Raw genomic sequence first — 22307 nt, 5'->3', positions numbered from 1 at the left:
ATCCCACTACAGTCCCCCCTTTTTTATTTCATAAGGAACGAGCCTCATTTTCTAATTGCAGTTTCCGAATTCTTTTTGCTGAAGTTTTGGCCATAGTCAGGAGCACCCGGAGACAAACACAACTAACAGCAATTAATACAATCAAGATCAAAACAGCAGAAGCAATACCGACAAGAGAATACAGCCAATGAGAAAATGGGGGAAATCGTTGTTTAAGCGCTTGTACAAATGCCTGAGCTTCTTGGACAAATGTTTTATCCAAGGATGGGGCATCTTGAATACTTTTTATCATTTGATGCAAGGAAAGTAGATCTAAAGAAGTATTAGTATCATGCCAAATACCATATAGATGATTTTTTATCTTGTGCCATGGGAAAAGAGTGTCATTATAAATTGTAGAAGTAATACAAATTGAAGGAAACTGATAATGGCATCTTAATTTTGTATGAGTCTCTAGTTGCAAAAGTTCATCACCTAGTATATTGACAGTGTCATAAAGAGCATTCAGACGTTGCTCCACTTTAGAATCCCAATCTTCTTGGGTGGTAAAAGCAAGTGAGACATTTCTAGCTAAATTATTCACATATTCAGCAGTTTGCACGCCTGACACTAAAGCCACGGAAGCCACTGTGGTGCTAGCTATCATAGTAACCAAAGCCACTACTCCTGTAATCATCATACCTAAAAAGCGCTTAGATCGAGTTAATTCTTGTAAAGTAGATGCAAAAAGCATAGCTCCTTTCTCAGAATACCAGGGAACAGACAGATTAACAGGTAATAACACAAAGGAGGGTTGTTTAACAATTAACATAGTAGAGTGAGGAGAAATTCCTCTAATACAGTTAGTCAAGGTACAGTTAAAACAGGATACATTGTATACTGAATCTAAAATACTAACAGTAAGATTTCCTATAATCAAGGCATACGGCTCGGGCACACAAGCTTGAACAGTTACATCGGTACTGTTATACTGTCCTTCTACATCCGAGGTGATACCAGCACGTCCTAATGTCACAGGAGACATACATGCCACAAGCTTCCAGAGGGATGTTTGAAAAGTCTTATTATTTCCAGTCCATATTCCTCCAACTAGGTTTACAGGTTCACACCTGTCATTGGATGGTGCCCAGTCACAAACTTCCCAAGCGGTGTTGCAAACGGAGAAATTCCCTCGGCATGTCGAATGAGTCGTTCTGGGATCCAGATAGGAGAGTCAGCGTCTGTTGGAAAAACACAAGCATACCCTCTTCCCCACATAAGAACGGGATCGGGGCCCTTCCAAGTTCCAGTGATTACATCCTTCCATAAAACTAAAGGATGTGTTTGTTTTGTTTTGTGTACTTGCCATAGGCGTTGAGCGGCAGTGGATTGATCATCCGAAAAAATTAAAAAGTTAATTATAAAGAGTATATGAGATATAATAGTTTGAGGGGATTTATTCAGTATTCCTATTCCCCCCTTTTTTATTTTATAAAGATACTGTTTAATAGTACGGTTAGCACGTTCTACTATGCCTTGTCCTTGAGCATTATATGGAATTCCAAAACTATGTTGGATAGAAAAAGTAGCACAGAATTTTTTCATGGCTGTAGATGTATAAGCAGGAGCATTATCAGTTTTTAAATGCTTTGGATAGCCCATAACAGAAAAACATTGAAATAAAAATTTTTGTACTTGTGTTACATTTTCCCCAGGCAGGGGTGCTGCCCAGACATAGCCTGAAAAGGTGTCAACTGCAACATGAACATATTTTAAACGGCCAAAAGAAGGCTCATGTGTGACATCCATTACATCCTGTAATTTTTCCATTTCAAAAACAATTACACTTTGCTTTTCTACTTTTCACTGACTTAAGATATACATCTATAGTTATCCCACAAGTTTAAACTCACTGAGATTGGTACAACATGATCTCACAAGTTTGGACACAAGTTGACAATCATCTTATTTAACATGGCAAAACTACTCTGCAGTCACAAACATTATATCGGTTCTTATAGATTTTCAAAAAGTTTTAAAGATACTCACAACTAAAGTTCTTACAACATATATTAACCTGGAGACATCTTTAGAATTCTGATTTCTAGGAACAATTTTTAAGATTAAAACAGTCATAGATTACCATGAAACAGTAAGGATTCTACACTGGTGTACAAAATTCTCTGAAGTTCAGGATTAGGTTGGTACCGTAAATCCCAGACTAAGTCCTCAGGCCAATTCAGCCTGTGCTTCCCCATTTGGGTTCTGTTTTGCTGAGTCTTCTTTAGATTTTCTTGTGACTTCCAGCTGAGATCTGCTCTAGGCTGAAGTTTGGAGTGTTGGAGTCTCAGGTGGTCTGGAGACTGAGCCAGGAGGATGGATTTTACTCCAGATGAGGCCGTAGCAGGATCCAGAATGGATTAGTAGGTCTGTCATCTGTTAAAATATAAGCAGAGACCTTTCCTCCTACAAGGAGGTTTCCCACCATTTCTTTTTTTTTCTTTTTTTTTTTGTGTTCATCAGATTTTAATGCAAATATAAGGATCAGTTGTTTCCCAAGCCCTTTCTCATTTACAAGGTTGCAATAGCCAAATACCTAGAAGAGTTAACAAGCTAAATTAGCAAGTCTTAGGGAGGGTCTGCATATCTGACTGAGGCAGAGCTTGCTGAGCTGGGAATGCAGGGGGGGGGGTGGATCCAGGGAAAATCTTTAGAAACTCCCAAAGTGACAACTGAGATTAACCCCTTATAATCCTGAGCTAAGTAGCTTTAAAATTTTAGTTACTAGAAGTCTCAGAGATCAAATAAAACACAGGTACAATGAGTTTTTCAACCAATTTTGCAACTCTAGAAAATAATATTTTAACTGAAGCATTATTCTTTGAACCTGTTTTCATAGATCACAATTATTTCAACTCACAAGATTCTCTAGGTCAAATAATTCTAACCCAGTGCAGATATAAATATATACATTGGTATAATAGCATAAGACTTTTGGACCATCAATTTTTGTGAAACACGGTAAAAACTTCTTTGACTTAATTTTGATAGTTTTTGTACTTTAGTTCAAATCATGAGCTTTCTAATTTTAACAATTCTACAATACAAACATGCTTTCAAACACAGAAAGAGCCCTATGGGCATATACATATATATATATATATATATATATACACACACACACATATATATATATACATTTTTTTTAACCAAACTTTGATAATAGCATAGAAAAAAAAAACATTTGGACTGTCAAATGTTTATGGAAACAGAAGAAAACTTTGTTTATTTTGAGGGTTTCTGTACCTCTGTTGCTTGAAAAACAGCTAAATTCCTCATTAAAATTGACTGAGGCTTGTAAGATAAAGCCTTGCACTCTCTGAATTCTTATTTCACTTTTTAGTTTTCTGGCTCTAGTTCTGTAGCTTTTTCTAGATAGTACAGATACTGGAATTCAAAAGAATTTCAACTGTTAACAACTATTAATGTTCTTCCAATAAGAAATTTAGACTAAAAATTTCAATTTTGTTGTAGGCGCCACATTCTAATTAGAAATCTTTGTTTAACCTGATCTAACAAGTTCCAAAAATACCTAGATCTTTTAAATTGCTGGGCTTCATATCACTCTGATCTCTCTTGATTTTTGTCTGCCCAGGTCTAAGAATTACTGACTTCAAACTAGCTCTAACACTCGAGTGTTCCACAGACAGATAGACAGACAGACAGACAGACAATTAGTTCACTAAAAACACCACACATACATGTGCACACGTCTGCAGTTGATCTTTCGATCTGACCTTTCAGAAATGGCAGGGAGAAAACGGACAGACGGAGAAAGGAAGGAGCAGTCCCCAGGGCAAAGTTAAGCCCTGTCGGCCGATTGGGAACATTGCTCCCCGTTTCCCCGCCTGACCAGCCAGTTCCCTGTCTGTTAAAAATGGGTCTAGAAAGCGCTTTTGTTTATATAAGCCGGCAAAACTTTTCCAAAATTGTTGAAACTTAAGGTGGTCAGATGCTAGCATTTTTCTTTCTTGGTCAAGACTAGTTTTGAGGCAGGGAACTAGTATCTTATCAGATTTGGGGATAGGCTACCTTAGTGATATATTTTTTTTCATTCCTGATATTATTAAACACTTAACCACATGGTCTTGCATTTTCCTGCCTTCTCTGCTGATAATAAGCAGAACTAAGAGAAAGATAATGAGACAACTACACACACACTAAAGGCACACGTACTAAGCATACTCCTGCACTCGCTCGGACCGGTCCTTCTTTCACACGGGTGCGCACCTACTCACCACATTCACACTGAAATTCCTGAACCTGCCGTACAGATGTCCACACTATCTTTGGTCTTATCCCCCTGACAATGGGGTTGCTGGTAATCTTGAGAGCAAAAAAGCTCTCTCAAAATCAGAATTCCCTTGCAGGGGCTCTTGCATTTTTCTTACTGCATCAGCAATGTTCTGAATTTCACTTCTAAGCTGCGTCAGCAGTGGAATAGTCTGAGCTGCCCCTATAATTTGTTTCGGGGCCCGGGGAGGGCCCCGAAAAAAGTTTCCCGATTGCAGAGCCCTTCCATTAATATCAATTTTTGAACGGCACACACTAGCCCAATGATTCCCTTTCTTGCACCGAGGGCATAACCCAGGAGTACCGTTCCCCGGAGGATTTCCGGGGGACGTCTGTCCTTGCCGTTGCTGTCTCTGAGGGCAATTTTTTATTTGGTGTCCTGCTCTACCACAACCGAAGCAATTTCCTGGAGCCCCAATAGCTCTCCGTCCTAAGCCGCGACCGAATTGTTTTTGCACGATATTAACCAGAGGCACTCCTTTCATAGCAGCAGCAAAACTCATGCCTTGTATGTAGCTACTGCCTATATCTGCACACAACCTGATCATGTCACTGAGATTTGACTGGTTTTTCCATGGCCTAATAGCAGCCTGGCATGCTGTGTTAGCATTTTCAAAAGCTAACTGCTTTACTATAATTTGTGCAGCAGTTTCATCCTCTATCATTCTAGAAGCGGCTTGGACTAAACGAGAGCAAAAATCTGCGAATGGCTTATCTGGTCCCTGTCTGATTTTTGACAACTCTGCTGTACGTTGAGAGCCCCTTCCTTTAGGGAGTTTTCTCCACGCCCCCATTGCAATATCTCGTACCTGTTCATAGTACTGGACGGGAAAATTTAGTTGGGTGTCGGGAGTCAGGTAGGCTCCCGTTCCCGTAAGCATATCAAAGTCAATTCCAATCTGATTTCTCTGATTTATAGTTGCTTGCCGGGTAGCCAAGTCAGCATATTCTGACTTCCATGCTAAAAAATCCCCTCCATTTAAAACAGATTTTGCAATAGTTTTCCAATCATAAGGTGGGAGAGCCTCTTGGGCAATCATGAAAAGAATTGTCTCAGTAAAAGGAGCGTTTGGTCCGTACTGATCACAGGCACTTTTTAATTCCTTCAATTGTTTAAAAGGTAAAACATGATATTGTCTGTGGCCATTCACTTCAGTCACAGGGAAAGCCAGTCTGGCTTCTTCAAAACCGTCTAAAGTTTCTCCGGCTTGCCTGGCCTCATGTAATGTCAATTGTAAAGGAGACATTATCTCATCCATGCCCGTTCTTTTAGGCACAGACATAGGTAAGGAGACGGATTGCTGAATGGCGCCTGCAAATTTCTGTAACTTTGGGGCACCGCATGAGACAATGGGTCCCATCTCCTTTTTAGGAGCCTGAATTTTTATTGGGTCTGAAAATGGAGGGGCAGAAGGAAGAACCTTCAAGAGAGGTTCTACAATGGTTTTATTGTTTTTTGTTTCAGGGGGTCCCCCTTTTTGCTCAGAATTGTATGGCTCAGGAAAAGTTCCTGGGGGAGTAGGAGGAAACTCCTCCTCATCATTAAGAGGTGGAAAAGTTCTTTGGAAAGCTCTCTCAAAATCAGGATTCCCTTGCAAGGGTTCCTGCAATCTTCGTACAGCTTCAGCAATATTCTGAATTTCGTTCCTGAGCTGAGTCAGTAACGAAATAGTTTGAGCTGCTCCAATAATTTCCCCATTACAACCTTCTACTTGGTCATTGAATTGTTGCCATTCTTCCTCACTCACTTCCTCAGGTAAAGCAGGGTAAAGTTTCTGGATTACAGGTTTATTGTTTTCCTCACATCCTTGCTCAGAGGTGTCATAAATATGAAGTTCTGCAGTAGCATTCTGCTCTAAGTTTTTATCAATCTGAGTGTCAGATTTTATTCTCCGAAGGCTATCACGAGATCCGTCACGGCATAATAGCCTCCACTTCCCGTCTTCTGGGAACCAAGGGCATATTTCTCTTACAAATTTTATAAATCTGGTTAACTGTCCCTGCCCGACAGCAGCTCCCCGCGCCTCCATGGACGCTCTCAATACTTGAATAAAAGGACTGCTGCTTGAAGCTTGCCCCATTCTTTCCTTTTTTTTTTTTTTCCCCCGCGCCCGCTTTACCGAGCGCTTACCCCCTTTTTTTTCTTTGTCGCGCCCGCTTTACCGAGCGCCGCGCCCACTTTACCGAGCGCTTACTTCTTTCTTTTTTTTTTTTGTCCCCGCGCCCACTTACCGAGCGCTTACTTCTTTTTTCTTCTCTTCTTCCCCGGGGGTCTCGGGGGTCCCTATTCGGGCGCCAGCTGCCGGAGGCCAGCTCCGGAAGGAAGACCACCGACTCAGAGATGATGTGTTGACCAGCAGCTATCGAGGCTGAAGGCCCCGTTTATTCTCAAGCAAGCAGTTTTATACTATTTGCATACCTTGGCCCAGGCACGTAGCCAAGTCCAAAGATGTTCTCATGGGTCAGACATATTTTGTGTTTGTCTCAAGATGTTCTCATTAAAAATACCAAGTCAAATTATTCCCAAGGTTACTTAGAGCACGAGAAGTATGTACGGGCAGGATGTGCCCTGCTTATCTTGCTGGTAGGTTTTACTTTCAAGGCCCCTCTTTCAAGAGGCCCTCTGCACAGGACTCTCCCAAGCCCCCAGTGCAGGTCATACAAAGTTCATTGTCCCACGCTGGTCTCTAGTCTCTAGTCTATGTGCTCCAAGCAATCCCACTACAGTATAGGGTTCAGTAGACTTAAGTTTGATTCCCAGCATCACATATATGGTCCTGCAACCACTGCCAGGTGTGGTCTTGCATTCTCTGGTCCTTGCATTAAATTACCAGCTGGTTGTCAGAGAATCACTGATGGGGGCCCCCAGGCCTCCTGAGCACTATTTTAGAACCCACTCCAAACATTTCAGCATGGGAAATCCATTTCAACTGTGTGTCCATCGCAGATAAAACAGAATATATTTATTTGAATATAATTCAACAACGTAAATGCTGGATTTATGTTGTTTAGATTTGAGGGTTAAGTTCAGAGACATTGAACTGGAATTTATGTGGGAAAAGATTTTCATCCTTTGGAATGAATCTCCATTTTTTCCCTTTTCCTTTGAGTGATGTAAAGTCCAGTTGTTATCAGAAAATTATACTTGCTGTAGTGTTTTGTGTAGTAGATTAACATAATGCAGAACAATCCCAACTAATTAGGTAACAGAAGCTTCTGAAGATTAAACTAAAACTACATACATACATAAGTCAATTTTAAAGCCATCAGGAACTAAGTAACACATTTATTGCATCTACAATATACCTGTTTTGTCTACCTACAAACCCTGTGGGTGTTCTAATTGAATAGTTTGTGTCAGTATTTAATTGAATACATTTGGATTAATAATAGCTTTACAATGTGCAAAACTTCCTATTTCTTATTTTAAGAATATTAAGTTTATAGTGTCCTATGTAGCTTATCATGTGACCAAGTTCTACCAGCTTATAGCAGAGGAAGAGAGCACTATTTTAAATCTAGTTGTGATTGAGTTAGTGATGAATAAAAATGTTTTCCTTTTTACCAATATCAAACTATGGCCCAAAGGAGTTTAACAGTGATTGATTTGTTTAGGGTTCTATTCAGTTTAAGGTTTCCTGCTTTTCTTTTCATTTCTATCCTTAGGGCTTGGTCTTGTCACTGATTGTTTTTCTCATTAATGACCTTTTAAAATTAAATTGGTGAACATTGATACTTAAATAATTTTAGCTATATAGAGAAGTGTAAGTAAACAACTAAAGTGTCCATTGATAAAATATTTGACATAATTTGACGGATTTTAGGGTCAGCTTAAAGAGGTAGATGCATGCTTTGTATATTGAGCCTTAGGTTCAATCCTTGCACTATATAGTTCCCCAAGTACCCAGATGGCAATCTATCATGCACAGAATCTGCAGGTTTTATCCAAAAATAAACAAAAATGGCATTCTCGGTATTTCCCCAGGCATACATTTAGAAAAATAGATTCAGCTTCATAAAATAAGGCTTATAGTATTATATGTATCTTATTTTTATTTTATTTTATTATTTATCTATCTATCTATATATCTATTTATTCATTTATTTATATTTTGCTTTTTGGGTCACACCCGGCGATGCACAGGGGTTGGTTACTCCTGGCTGTACACTCAGGAATTACTCCTGGCGGTGCTCAGGGGACCATATGGGATGCTGGGAATCGAACCCGGGTTGGCCACGTGCAAGGCAAACACCCTACCCACTGTGCTATTGCTCCAGCCCCTGCATATTATTTTTAATTATAAAAATAAATTATTAAATAAAATAAGGACAGAAGAAAAATTAATGTAGAAGAATTACTGAATAAAAAAATAAAACCTTACTGTGATTAAGAAGTCACTAGTAAGAGCTAAAAGTTTTTCTATGACTAAATCATGTTATATTTCTAATGGTGAAACAATTTTCCTCTGAATGTCATGTAAAATTTGGAAGCTTAAGGGCTGGAGAGATAGCACAGCGAGTAAGGTGTTTTCCTTGCACGAGGCCGACCTGGGTTCGTTTCCCAGCATCCCATATAGTCTCCTGAGCAGCACCAGGGGTAATTTCTGAATGCAGAGCCAAGAGTGACCGCTGTGCATTGCCAGGTGTGACCCAAAAAGCAAAAAAAAAAAAAAAAATTGGAAACTTATAACATGCTGCATATTTTTGGAAGATTATAACATAATACATATACATATTACATATGTTTACATATAACATTTTATGTAGCCGATTAATGCCTTATAATTTTGTATTCTCAGGATCCTTGGTCAATAATAAAAATGTTTAAAAAGGAAGTTAAAAAATTATAGATGTGTTATCTAAATGTTGTGTTTCAAATTAACATGTGTACATTTTTCTCTCTGGACTTTTCTATAACTGTGGGTCTCCTGTTTTGAAAGTCTATAACATCTTTCTTACAGTCTTTTTCACATTATTTATTCTATATATTCAGAACATTCAGGTAATAGCACAGAGGATAGGGCATTTCCCTTGCACACGGCCAACCCAGGTTCTATTCCTCTGTCCCTCTTGGAGAGCCTGGCAAGCTACCAAGAGTATCCCGTCTGCAAGGCAGAGCCTGGCAAACTACCCGTGGCATATTCGATATGACAAAAATAGTAACAACAAGTCTCACAATGGAGACGTTACTAATGCCCGCTTGAAGAAATCTGTGAACAACGGGATGACAGAGCTACAGTGCTATTCAGAATATTTTATTTAACTAAAGTGACCATTTTAAAACACGACTTTTTAAAAAATGTATGGGTACAGAATTTCCTTATATTTTTATTCCTTTTAACCAGTATTTTATTGCAGTTGTTTTTTCCTTTTCTAATTTGTTAATATTTTTTGTAATTTAGTTTTGTATCTTTTAAAGCATTTAACTTAATTTTTCCAGAAACAATCATGCCCATGTTTATATTTTTTCATTACCTTTTCATTGGTTTTAGTGTGTTAAATGATTTACACGAATATAAATGTGTGTAAGCTTTAGGTCTGCACTGTTACCATTCATCAATGTATCAGTTATCCTTCCACCACATTGCATGTAATCCTTCCCATCCATCCCTCTTTGATATCTTCAGTACTCACGTTAGAATCTTAGCCTTTCTTGTTACTGAACTTTTCCTTGATTTATTTATAAGACATCAGTGAATGAGATGATCTTGTATTTACCTTTCTCTTTCTGACTTATTTTCTATAATAAGTTCTTTCCATGTTGTATCAAAATGTAATTTTTTTTCCTTTTTTTGTTTTGTTTTGGGGCCACACCCGCAGTATTCATGGCTTACTGCTGACTCTACAGGGATAACTTCTGGCAGGCTCAAGGTCCATATGGGGTGCCTGAGATTGAATCTGGGTCAAACACATACAAGGCAAATACCCCACTCATTGTACTATCTTTCTGATCCTTCAAAATGAAAAATTTTGGCATTTATTTTAGCTCACTTTAGTATTTCTTTATGTATATATGCACAAATACTTTTTTGATGTTTCTGATTTTCCATTCTTTGTCTAGGTACTGTTATTTATAGTATTGTTAATGATAATAATGACAATGTTCAGGAATACAATATTACTACATCACACCCACCAACAGAATGTCTGCAATTCTCCAACACTTTCTTTGGGTTCCCTCTTACTTAATCCCCCCCACACATACACCCCAAACTAAGTTCCACAAGTGGGATCAGGGTCTATTATCATTGACCCCTTTAAAATTTCTTACTGTGTTTCTTTTTACACCATGTATGAGAGAGATGATTTGATATTCTTCCTTCATGTTCAGCATGATACCAACCATGCTGAATTTCAACCATGTTGAAGTGAATTGGAAATTGTGATATTGCATCTTTTCTTGTAGCTGTTTGGTATTCCATTGTGTATATATACCACAGTTTCTCAGTCAACTGTTCTGGGACTCTTGGGTTGTTTTATATTTTTTTCTTTAAAATTTTATTTTTATAAAGTTGTTCGCAACATTTGATTACATTTAATATTCAGACACCAGTCACACCACCATTACACTTTCCCATCACCATTACACCTTCCCACCACAATATTTTGAATGTTTCTTTCCCAAACCCCAAACCTTGCCCCCAAATAAGAACCGAAATAATTCATTTTGTGTTGCTTGTTATGAATAATCTGCTAAAAATGATTCAAAAACTGTTTCTTAGAGGAAAGTATATGAATATTGTTGTGTTTCACCCAGGAGCCATTAAGCCCTTCTATAAGAGATTAACATGTTGTTAAAGGTTGAGCCTAGTGTGTTTAAATATATTTCCCCTTAAATATAAATAATTTTATAGAAACTATTTATAAATATCTGAAGGAATATTTATATTTTTGAGTGAATTATCTGTACAATGTACCCTTCTGCCAGCTGTGAATATGTTTTGCTTTTATTCTACATCCCCACCAGCACTTGTTTCTGGCCTTTATGATAGAGCCCATTTTTATAGTTTAAGATGATACTACATTATCATATCTTGGATATTAGCCCATTGTCAGGGTACATTGTACAGATAATTCACTCAGCTCTGTTTGCTTCAACAATCATTAGTTTTGCAGCACAGAAACAGCAAAGCTTTTTTATTAGATGTGGTCTAATTTAGATATTTTTTTGCTTTGTTTCTTGCTATGGGAGTCAATACATTGGAGACGCCTTAGAGATCAGTGGCATGTCAAATTTTCCTTTCATTTCTTTCATGCATTTTGTGAATTTTGGTCTGACATCTGTCTTTAATCCATTCTGAGTTACCTTTTGTATGTGGTGTGAAATAGTGATTGTTTCTATCTTTTGCATGTCTCTACCCAGTTTTCCCAGCACCATTTGTTGAAGAGACTTTTGTCTTTTGACTTTATACTTTTGACTTTTTTGTCTTATGTTAACTCTCAAATATGTGAGCATATACTTATGATCTCTCAGATATACTTTAAGATATATAGAGGTCAGTATACTTATGACCTCTCAAATATATTTAAATATCTAAGTATATATTTATTGAATTATATTCCACTGGTCTGAGTGTCTGCTTTTATTTTGATGCTGCACTGTTTTGATTATTGTAGCTTTAGAATATAGTTTGAATTCTATCAGTGTTATGCCTCCTCTCTCACTCTCTCTCAACACTGCTTTGGCTGTCAGGGAGTTTTATGGTTCTCTGCAAATCTCATTAATAATTGATTTATGTCTTTGAAGAAAGTCATTTGCATTGTCACAGGGATTCTGTTGAATCTGTACAATGCTTTAGAAAGGACAGTATCTTTGAATGTTAGTTCTTCCAATCCACAGGTATGGTTTTTTTTCTGTTTACTTGTGTCTTCAGTTTCTTTTACCAAAGACTTAAAGGTTTTGATATACGATTTTTTTCACCTCCCTTTTTTGTGTTTGTTTTTGATCCACATCCAGAGGTGTTTCATATCCTACTCCTAGCTCTGTACTAAGTGATCACTCCTGATGGGCTCAAGGGACCATATCGAGTCCTAAGGATTGAACCCAGGTCAGCTGAATGAAAAGCAAAAACCCTACCTGCAGTACTGTCACTCCAGCCTATCACCTCCTTTTCTTAATTTGATTCCTTAGGTACTTGATTTTTTAGTGCAATTATAAATGCAGCTTTTGAAAACTAAAGGACAGTTAAAGACATCTAACATTCGCTTGATTGTAGTCATTTTCCTAATTTTATTTTATGAAAGCAGCATGATTTACAAAGCTATACTTAGTTGGATTTCAGACATACAATGTTCCATCATCAATTTTACCATCGTTTCAACTTCCCTCCACCAGTGTTCACAGGATACTTCCACCCTGTCCCCTCAGCCTGCCATCTCAGTAGGCACCTTCTCAAGTTTATTTATTAAAGTTTGGGCCCCCTCAGACTGCCATCTCAATAGGTACCTTCTTAAGTATATTATTAAAGTCTGGGTCCTGATAATTTCAGTGTTGTTGGCTCTATGGTCTGGATATTTAGCTCTGTCATTCCTTAACTTGATTGTAGTTTGACTTGAGAAATCTAATGTGTGTCTGTTGTCACAGTCCCATGGTGACTGGGGTCCCTGGTGCATTCAGGGACAATGACCTTCCCCACTGAAAGATGGAACGGGGCCACAGGCTGGTAATAGTGGTTGGTAATAAGTGGCTATATATTCAAACCTCTCAGTGTTATTATATAGAAATTATAAAGAGTTGTGGGAAGCAATTACACAGAGGTGTGGTTGAACATGGACATAAAGAGTGAACTTCATGGTCAGTTCTTCTAGGAGATCCACCCAAGGGCAGAATATCATCTCGGGCCTCCAGTACTCAAGATTTCTACTAGGAGATCCACCCAAGGGCAGAATTCCATCTTATGGCATATTGCTTTCTCATTTTCCTTTCTAGCAATCCATTTAAAACCATATTAAATTTGCTTCTTAATAATATTTCTAATCATTTTATATGAACACTGTAAGAGATATAGGCTTTATCTGTACCCTAGATTAGCTTGAAGGGTGGATTTTCCTAGTGACATCTCACTTTATTTCCTAGACTGCAATCCTCAGGCCAGCATAGTTTTTCCTAATCCCAGCAGAGTCCTTATTCAGTTACTTCTTTTGTGGTCATGACAGTTTGTTCCATGACTGTGCTCTTAATTTATCATACTTCTTATGGCACTTAGGCTGTCCTTTTCAAGTCGGGTAGCTTATGGCTTGCCCTGGGTCCATCCACCGTGTTCAGTCTCTAGTCTACTATCAGCATGCATCTCCCTTCCCGCACGGGATCTCCAACCACATTTTACTAGGTGTCCCATTCTCTATCCGGGCTGCCTTTCCCCCAGCATGTGAGGCCAGCATCCAGCCGATGGAGCCAACCTCCTTGTATTATATACGATAATTCTTGGGTGTTAGTCTCCTACTCTGTATTTTATATTCCACAGATGAGTGCAATCTTTCTTCTATGTCTGTCTCTCTCTTTCTGACTCATCTCACTTAGCATGATACTTTCCATGTTGATCCATTAATATGCAAAGTTCATGACTTCATCTTTTCTAACAGCTGCATAGTATTCCATTGTATAGATGTACCAAAGTTTTTTTAACTGTCAACTGTTCTCGGACACTCGGTTTTTTTCCAGATTCTGGCTATTGTAAACAGTGCTGCGATGAACATTTAAGTGCAGGTGTCATTTTGACTATACTTTTTTGCTTCTCCAGGATATATTCCGAGAAGTAGTATTGCTGGATCAAATGGAAGCTCAATTTCTAATTTTTTGAGAAGCGTCCATATTGTTTTCCAAAGGGGCTGAACCAGTTGGCATTCCCACCAGCAGTGTAGAAGGGACCCTTTCTCCCCATATCCTCTCCAACAGCGGTTGCTTTTGTTCTTTTGGATGTGTGCCATTCTCTGTGGTGTGAGGTGGTATCTCATAGTTGTTTTGATCTGCATCTCCCTGATCATTAGTGATGAAGAGCATTTTATCATGTGACTTTTGGCCATTCGTATCTCTTCCTTAGAAATGTTTCTGTTCATTTCTTCGGCCCATTTTCTGATGGGGTTGGATGTTTTCTTCTTGTAGAGTTCAACCAGTGCTTTATATACCCTTTATATCAACCACTTATTGGATGGGTATTGGGTGAATATCCTTTCCCATTCTGTAGATTGTCTTTGTATTTTGGTCACTGCATCCTTTGCGGTGCACAAGCTTCTTAGTTTAATATAGTCCATTTGTTTATTTCTGTTTCCACTTGGTTGGTCAGTTGCGTGTCATCTTGGAAGATACCTGTAGCTTCAATATCGTGAAGGGTTTTGCTGACCTTGTCTTCAATGTACCTTATGGATTGTGGTCTGATGTTGAGGTCTTTAATCCATTTTGATATGATTTTTGTGCATGGTGTCAGGTCGAGGTCTAAGCCAATTCTTTTGCATGTGGTTGTCCAGTTGTGCCAGCACCATTTGTTGAGGCTTTCCTTGTTCCACTTCACATTTTTTGCTACATTATCAAAGATTAGATGATCATACATTTGAGGTTGTATGTAAGAATATTCCACCCTGTTCTACTGGTCTGTGGCTCTGCCTTTGTTCCAGTACCATGCTGATTGATTGTTACCGCTTTGTAGTGAAGTTTAAGGTTAGGGAGGTTGATGCCTCCATCATCTTTTTCCCAAGAATTGTTTTAGCTATCCACTGGCGTTTGTTGCTCCATATAAATTTCAGGATTGCTTGATCCATTTCTTTAAAGAATTTCATGGGTATTTTAATAGGGATCGTGTTGAATCTTATAATGCTTTGGGGAGTATTGCCATTTTGACAATGTTGATTCTCCCTAGCCATGAGCAGGGGATATGTTTCCATTTCCTCATGTCCTCTTTTATTTCATGGAGTAGCGTTTTATAGTTTTCTTTGTAGAGGTCCTTTACTTCTTTATTTAAGCTGATTCCAAGGTACTTGATTTTCTGGGGCACAATTGTGAATGGGATTACATCTTTCATGTCCCTTTCCTCTGTCTCATTGTTTGCAAATAGGAAGGCCATGGATTCTTGGGTATTGATTTTATACCCTGCAACTTTTCTGTACAAGTCTGTTGTTTCTAAGAGTTTCTTAGTAGAGGCTTTAGGCTTCTCTAGATAAAGTATCATATCGTCTGCAAATAATGAGAGTGTGATTTCTTCATTTCCTATCTGGATGCCCTTAATCTCTTTTTCTTATCTAACAGCTATTGCAAGTACTTTCAGTACTATATTGAACAGAAGTGGTGAGAGTGGGCATCCTTGCCTTGTCCCTGATCTTAGAGGAAAGACCCTTAGCTTTTCCCCATTGAGGATAATACTTGCAATAGGTTTGTGGCAGATGGCTTTGACTATCTTGAGGAAAATTCCTCCAAAACCCATTTTGGTGAGGGTTTTCTTCATGAATGGATGTTGGATCTTGTCAAATGCTTGCTCTGCATCAATTGATATGATCATATGGTTTTCATCTTTACTTTTGTTGATATGATGGATTGTGTTGATTGATTTCCGAATGTTAAACCATCCTTGCATCCCCGGGACGAGTCCCACTTGGTCATGGTGTATGATCTTCTTGATGAGTTGTGGGATCCTATTTGCTAATATTTTGTTGAGGATCTTCGCATCGACACTCATCAGGGATATTGGTCTATAGTTTTCTTCTTTCGTGGTGTCTTTATTTGCCTTTGGTATTAGGGAGATATGTGCCTCATAGAAACTGTTTGGAATGGTTCCTGTTATTTCAATTTCCTGGAAAGGCTTGAGGAGAACTGGCAGCAGGCCCTCTTTAAATGTTTGGAAGAATTTGCCAGTGAATTCATCTGGACCTGGGCTTTTGTTTTTGGCGAGACTTTTGATTACAGTTTCGATTTCCTTAATATTCAGGTATTTAAGGTCTTGGTTCAGTCTTGGGAGATTGTAGGAATCAAGGAATTCATCCATTTCTTTTAGGTTCTTTTGTTTCATGGCATACAGACTTTCAAAGTAGTCTCTGATGATCTTTTGAATCTCCTTGGCTTCTGTCGTGATGTCCCCCTTTTCATTTCTGATTCGATTTTTTAGGGTTCTCTCTATTTCTTTGTGAGTCTTGCTAGAGGTTTATCAATCTTCTTTGTTTTCTCAAAGAACCAGGTCTTGGTTTCATTGACCTTTCGGATTGTTTTCTGGGTTTCCATGTCGATAATTTCTGCTCTAATGTTTACTATTATTATTTCTTTCCTTCGGTCTTGTTTGGGTTCCTTTTGCTGGTCCTTTTCTTAGACCTTGAGCTGTGAAGTCAAGCTATCTATGTAGGCCCTTTCTTCCTTTCTAAGGAATGCTTGCCGAGTTATAAATTTTCCTCTTAACACAGCTTTAGCTGTATCCTATAGGTTTTGGTAGCTTGTGTCTTCATTCTCATTTGTTTCGAGGTATCTCTTTTATTTTTTCCTTGATTTGCTTCCTGACCCATTCATTGTTCAACACCGATCTATTTAATTTCCATGTGTTTGCTTTGGTTCTCCGTTTCTGTGTGTGATTAGCTTCTATCTTCAGCACATCGTGGTCTGAAATGATAGTTTATACAGTTTCTATTTTTCCAATTCTATTGAGGTATGTTTTGTGGCCCAGTACATGGTCTATTTTGGAAAATGTTCTGTGTGCACTTAAAAGAATGTGTATTGTTTCTTTTTGGTGCGTAAAGCCCTGTATACGTCTACTAGTCCTCTGTCTTCCATTTTTTCTTTCAGAGTCAGGGTTCCTTGCTGAGTTTTGTTCTTGTCAATCTATCCTGAGGTGATAAGGCAGTGTTGAAGTCTCCAACTATTATTGTGCTGCTAGCGAAGTCCTCTTTAAAGTGTGTTAGGAGTTGTTTTAACTATTTAGCCAGTCGTTCATTAGGTGTGTATACGTTTAAGAGGGCGATTTCTTCCGTTGTACATATCCCTTGATAAATAGAAAATGACCTTCCCTGTCTCTTTGTATCTTTTTAACCTGAAATCTATGTTGTCGGATACTAGTATGGCCACCCAGCTTTTTTGAGGGACTTGTTTTCCTGCAGGATTGTTTTCCATCCTTTGACTTTGAGTCTGTGTGTTCTGACTGTTCAGGTGTGTTTCTTGCAGGAAGCAGAATGTTGGGTTTAGTTTCCAGATCCATTTTGCCACTCTGTGTCTTTTAATTGGTGCATTTAGGCCATTGACATTGAGAGAGATTATTGTCATGGGGTTTTGTGTCATCTTTCTGTGGTGTTTGTTGTTCTTGTGGGGTTCTTCCTTGTCTTACAATAGCTCCTTTCGTCCTTCTTTTAAGTTTGGTTTTGAGTCTATGAAGTTCTTGAGCTGTTGTTTATCCGAGAAATAGTGTATGGCTCCTTCTAGTTTGAGTTGAGCCCGATAAAGTATTCTTGGTGATGCGTTCATTTCGTTGAGTTTTTTCACTTGTCCCACCATTGTCTTCAGGTTTGGAGGGTTTCCTCTGATAGGTGTGCTGTAAATCTAAGGGGTGCTCCTTTATATGTGATTTCCTTCTTTGACCTTGCTGCTTGCAATATTGTATCTCTATCCACGGCATCCATCATTCTGACTATGATGTGCCTTGGGGTTGTCTTATTCGGGTCCCTTTTTGCTGGTACTCTTTGGGCTCCTTGGATCTGGATGCCTGCGTTCTCTAGCTCTGGGAATTTCTTAGCAATGATATCTTTAACTATTTTTTTTTCACTGGGGTTATTTCCCTGTGCTTCTCGTACTCCCAATGATTCTTATGTTGTTCCTCTTGAGGTCATCCCCTAGGACTCTGATTTGCTCTAGGTCTTTTGCCATTATTTATTGTTGTCTTTGTGCAACTCATGTTCAAGCTCGCTGATTCTGTCTTAGGCTGTAGCCATTCTACTGTTGAGGGCTCCTACTGAGATTTTTAATTCATCTACTGATGCCTTTATTTGTGTGACTTCTGTTTGTAGCTTTGAAGTTTCTGCTCTCATTTCTTCCTGCATTTTCTTGGTGGACCGATCCAATGCTTCATTTATTTCCTTCCTTAATTTATTGGATGTCTGTTCTATGGTTGCTTGGAGTCCATTGACTCTCCTCTAGATTTCTTCCCTGAATTCTTTTTCTGAAAGGTCGTATATGTGGGTAGCCCCTATTGAGGTTTCTGGAACCTTTTCTTCATCCTCTCTTCGTGGAGGGGACTCTCGCTGTTTCTCCTTATTAGTATTGAAGTATAGAGTTGGAACGTTCTAGTTATCCATCCCTATTACTTCTTGCTGCAGGAGGAAGGTCTCTCTTTGTGCTAAATTGATAATGGTAGCCTTGTTCCTGTTCTACAATTCTTCCTTACTCTCAGTCATTCATCCTGATTTATTTTGGAACCGTAATGAAGGTTTAAGGCTATGCTCTCCTTGCAAAGTTTCTATTGTTCACAGTTAGTTTTTGTAAAGTTAGAATAAGCTAATAGACTGTTAACATAGAGTGATTGAGATGACCAGGGTATTTTTCAAAGAAACAGGTTATACAGATTATGCTAGAAAAGTCATAATAACCACGGCTGCTCTGGTGGGAGGCCACGCCCCTTATTAGACTATGCCCCCTGAGATACAGGCCACGCCCCCAGTAACTACTTGGGACACTGGCAGTGCTCAGGGTGGGCTGATTACCTGCAGGACAGTGGTCGCGCAGTTGGGGAGCGAGCAGAGAGGCGTGACGGGAGGCAGGGTCTGGGGGATCGTGGGCTAATCTTTTCTATCAGTTCTGTTGTTCATTATAAACTTCTATCCATGTCAGTACAGATATAGTACATATGTCTTTTTTTATCAATTTTTGTCAGCATTTCATTTAGCTTAAAATGCTTTGTGTGTAAAAATAAAGTAAAATGAAATGCTATGTTTGTATATATTAAATGTACATGTAAATGAAAAACTCAGGAAGAATATTGATCCAACTATTAGTGAAAGGTTATACTGATGGGAAGAAGACTTTATACAAGTAGTTTTATTTTTTCTTAAGTGGTGGTATCTACTTATTAAAAACAAGAAAGCTGTAATTAAGAATGAAAATTTAGCTAAAATATTTTGTTGATAGAAAATACAGTCATGGAAAATTCCCCCAAAACTTCATTAAAATTTGAAATGTCAATAGCTTTTCCTTTGTCAGCAATAAGCCAAAAGACAGGAAAAGAAAAAAAATCAAGGATATTTTCAGTAAGAAGTGTTATAAGTAATAGGAAGGGCATGTTCAGGAGTTCATTCAGCGTTCTAGGCTTCGGTATGTTTTAAGTTCATTTTTTGTCTCATACTGTTACAAAAGTTCATTGATGCTTTTTATTTATAATTGGAGAAAAAACATGATAAAATTAAAGAAAAGGCTTTCATACATCTAAAAGTTTTTTAAAAGTACTTATTTCAAGTTGTCTTTTCCAAACTCCAGGTAGCAGATATAGTTTGATTTTTATTATAGTTTCTATAACAAGGTTACAGTAGCATTTGCACATATTTTTATGGTGTACATAATTACTGTCCCTCCATGACCAAGGTGCCTATAACCTCACCACTATTGTATTAAAACATTTTTTGGGCCTTTTATTCAGCAGAACATAATACAGTGAAGATATGTGTTCATTTGATTTTTTTTAAGTTTTTATTTTATTGAATCACCATGAAAAAGATACAAAGCTTTCAGGTTTAAGTCTCAGATATATAATGATTGAACCCCCATCATCAGTGCACATGTTCCACCACCAAGAACCCCAAAATACCCCCCTACCACCCAGCCCCCGCCTAAGTACATAATGATACTCACTTTATTCTCTCTATACTTTGAATACATTCAGTATTTCAATAGATAACTCACTATTATTGTTTGGAATTTTCCTCCAACAATCAGGCCTGCTGAAAAGGCATCATTTAATAATTTCATTGCTGAGAATGAAGACTATGAATGCTGTTGCGGCCACACAGTTTTGGATTTCTGATATTTTAACTCAGTTCACAGTCTAGATGCATTTTTGTAAGAAGCTGCTCTGGGTGCCAAAATGGGCTAGAAGACCTCTGGGATCATAGTCTTTAGGAGCAGAGGGTCCGTTTCACATTCAGCAGCTCTGGATCTTATCTGGGCCGAGGGCGTGCCGGTAACGCCCGCTTCCCATGATCGCCTATGAGCCACAAAACTGTAAAAATCATACCTCTGGGTTGGGAGTCTTAGAAGGTGGCTCTCGGCACGTGGATATTGCTGCCGCTGCCATTTTCCACGCAGAAAAACAGGGTGGAGAGGAAAAAATCCATCCCCTGGCGGCACAGAGTTGTAGCCCAGCTCACAGTCTAGATGTATTTCTGTAAGAAGCTGCTCTGGCTGCCCAAATGGGTTAGAAGACCTCTGGGATCATAGTCTTTAGGAGCAGAGGGTCCGTTTTGCGCTCAGCAGCTCCAGATCTTACCTGGCTTATTTGATTTTTGACAAAAAACACTTAAACAATTCAATGGGGACAGTGACTTGACAGCTGGATAGGTTTTTTGGGGGCATTGTGGGTATTGGGAATTGGGATTTGGGGACATGGTGCTCATGGGCTATTCCTTGCCCTGTATTCAGGGTCACTCCTGGAAATAATTAAAGGAAAATATACACTCTTGGGGATCAAACCAGGATCGGCCACATGCATGGCAAATGCTTTTCTTTTATACTGTTTCTCTGGCTCCAGCAACTGCATATCTTTATAGAGGAGAATCGAACATCACTTGTTACCTCACAACATGGGGAAAAATTGCATGAAATGAATCATGGACCTAAAACCGTAGAAGCTAAAACCACAAATCTAGAAAATAGTGCTGGAGAAAATATTTGTGACTTTACAGTAGACTGATTTTTGAGTGCTCAAAAAGCATGAACCATATAAGATCCGATAAATTGGACCATTGAAATGAAAAATCCTGCCCCTCGTAATTCAGGAGAGACGTGGCGACACAGCATCAGGTGCGAGAGTCGGCAGAGCGGAAGCAGCGCTCAGTGCTCAGAACAGCGGAGCTGATGGGGTCATAACATTTCTGTGTGAATGACTGAAAGTGCCCTTGAAATATTTTCTCTCAGAAAGCTGGCTTTTAGTGGAAGCGAACTGGCGCCCATGACAGCCCTAGCCAGAGGGGGACTCATGAGGATGGTGGTGGCGCCCATGCGAGAGCTAGTGGAGCTCCCACACCTTTAGCACTGTGGGCAGCTGGTCGCCTTGGAGGCCAAAGCTTAGCGTGAATGAACAGGGTTCTTCGGATCCAACCCGGCACTGCCGCGGGTCCTGGAGTTGACAGGGCACCTGGGTTCCCACCATGGGAGGCCGGCTCAGGCAACATTCACCGTCCATGGCACGTCCCCACCACCATTTCTCCCTCCGACCAGCCCGCTTCACCAGTGCTGCCCACAGCATATTATGGAGGAAAACCTCCCTGAGCACCAGCTGTCTAGAGATATAGGTTGGGGGGGGGGGGGGCGCCCCCTGGTCAGGGTCTGCCAGACTGGTGGCTACAGCCCACTTAGAGTGCCCAAGCTGTGAAGTGTAGCAGCCCTAGCCTTGGTCTTGGACTTCACCACCGGTGGGTCAACCTGGACACGGGGACTGGCGTGGGGGTGGTGAGGGCATCAGTATCCTGATGGTGCCTTTGGCCTTCCTTCACTGTATCACTGTATCACTGTCATCTCGTTGCTCACCAATTTACTCAAGTGGGTACCAGTAATGTCTCCATTTGTTCCAGCCCTGAGATTTTAGCAGCCTCTCCTTACTCATTTTCCCAAGGATTGGAGGCTCTTTTCAGGGTCAGGGGAATGAGACCTGTTACTGTTACTGTTTTGGGCATATCGAATATGCCACGGGGAGCTTGCCAGGCTCTGCTGTGCAGGCGGGATACTCTTGGTAGCTTGCTGGGCTCTCCGAGAGGCATATATGTGTGTGTATAATAGATAGATAGATAGATAGATAGATAGATAGATA

General features: G+C 39.4%; 1 protein-coding gene across 3 annotated transcripts in view; it reads left to right on the top strand.

The window, feature by feature from the left end:
• The window catches only part of APOOL (apolipoprotein O like), a 72059-nt gene that overhangs the window by 25931 nt on the left and 23821 nt on the right, over positions 1–22307 (top strand). The gene's annotated exons all lie outside the window — the stretch shown is intronic.

The sequence above is a fragment of the Sorex araneus genome, chromosome X (genome assembly GCF_027595985.1).
Source record: "Sorex araneus isolate mSorAra2 chromosome X, mSorAra2.pri, whole genome shotgun sequence".
NCBI classification, from domain to species: Eukaryota; Metazoa; Chordata; class Mammalia; order Eulipotyphla; family Soricidae; genus Sorex; species Sorex araneus.
The sequence above is the reverse complement of the archived record's forward strand: the minus strand, read 5'-3'. Positions and strand labels throughout refer to the sequence as shown.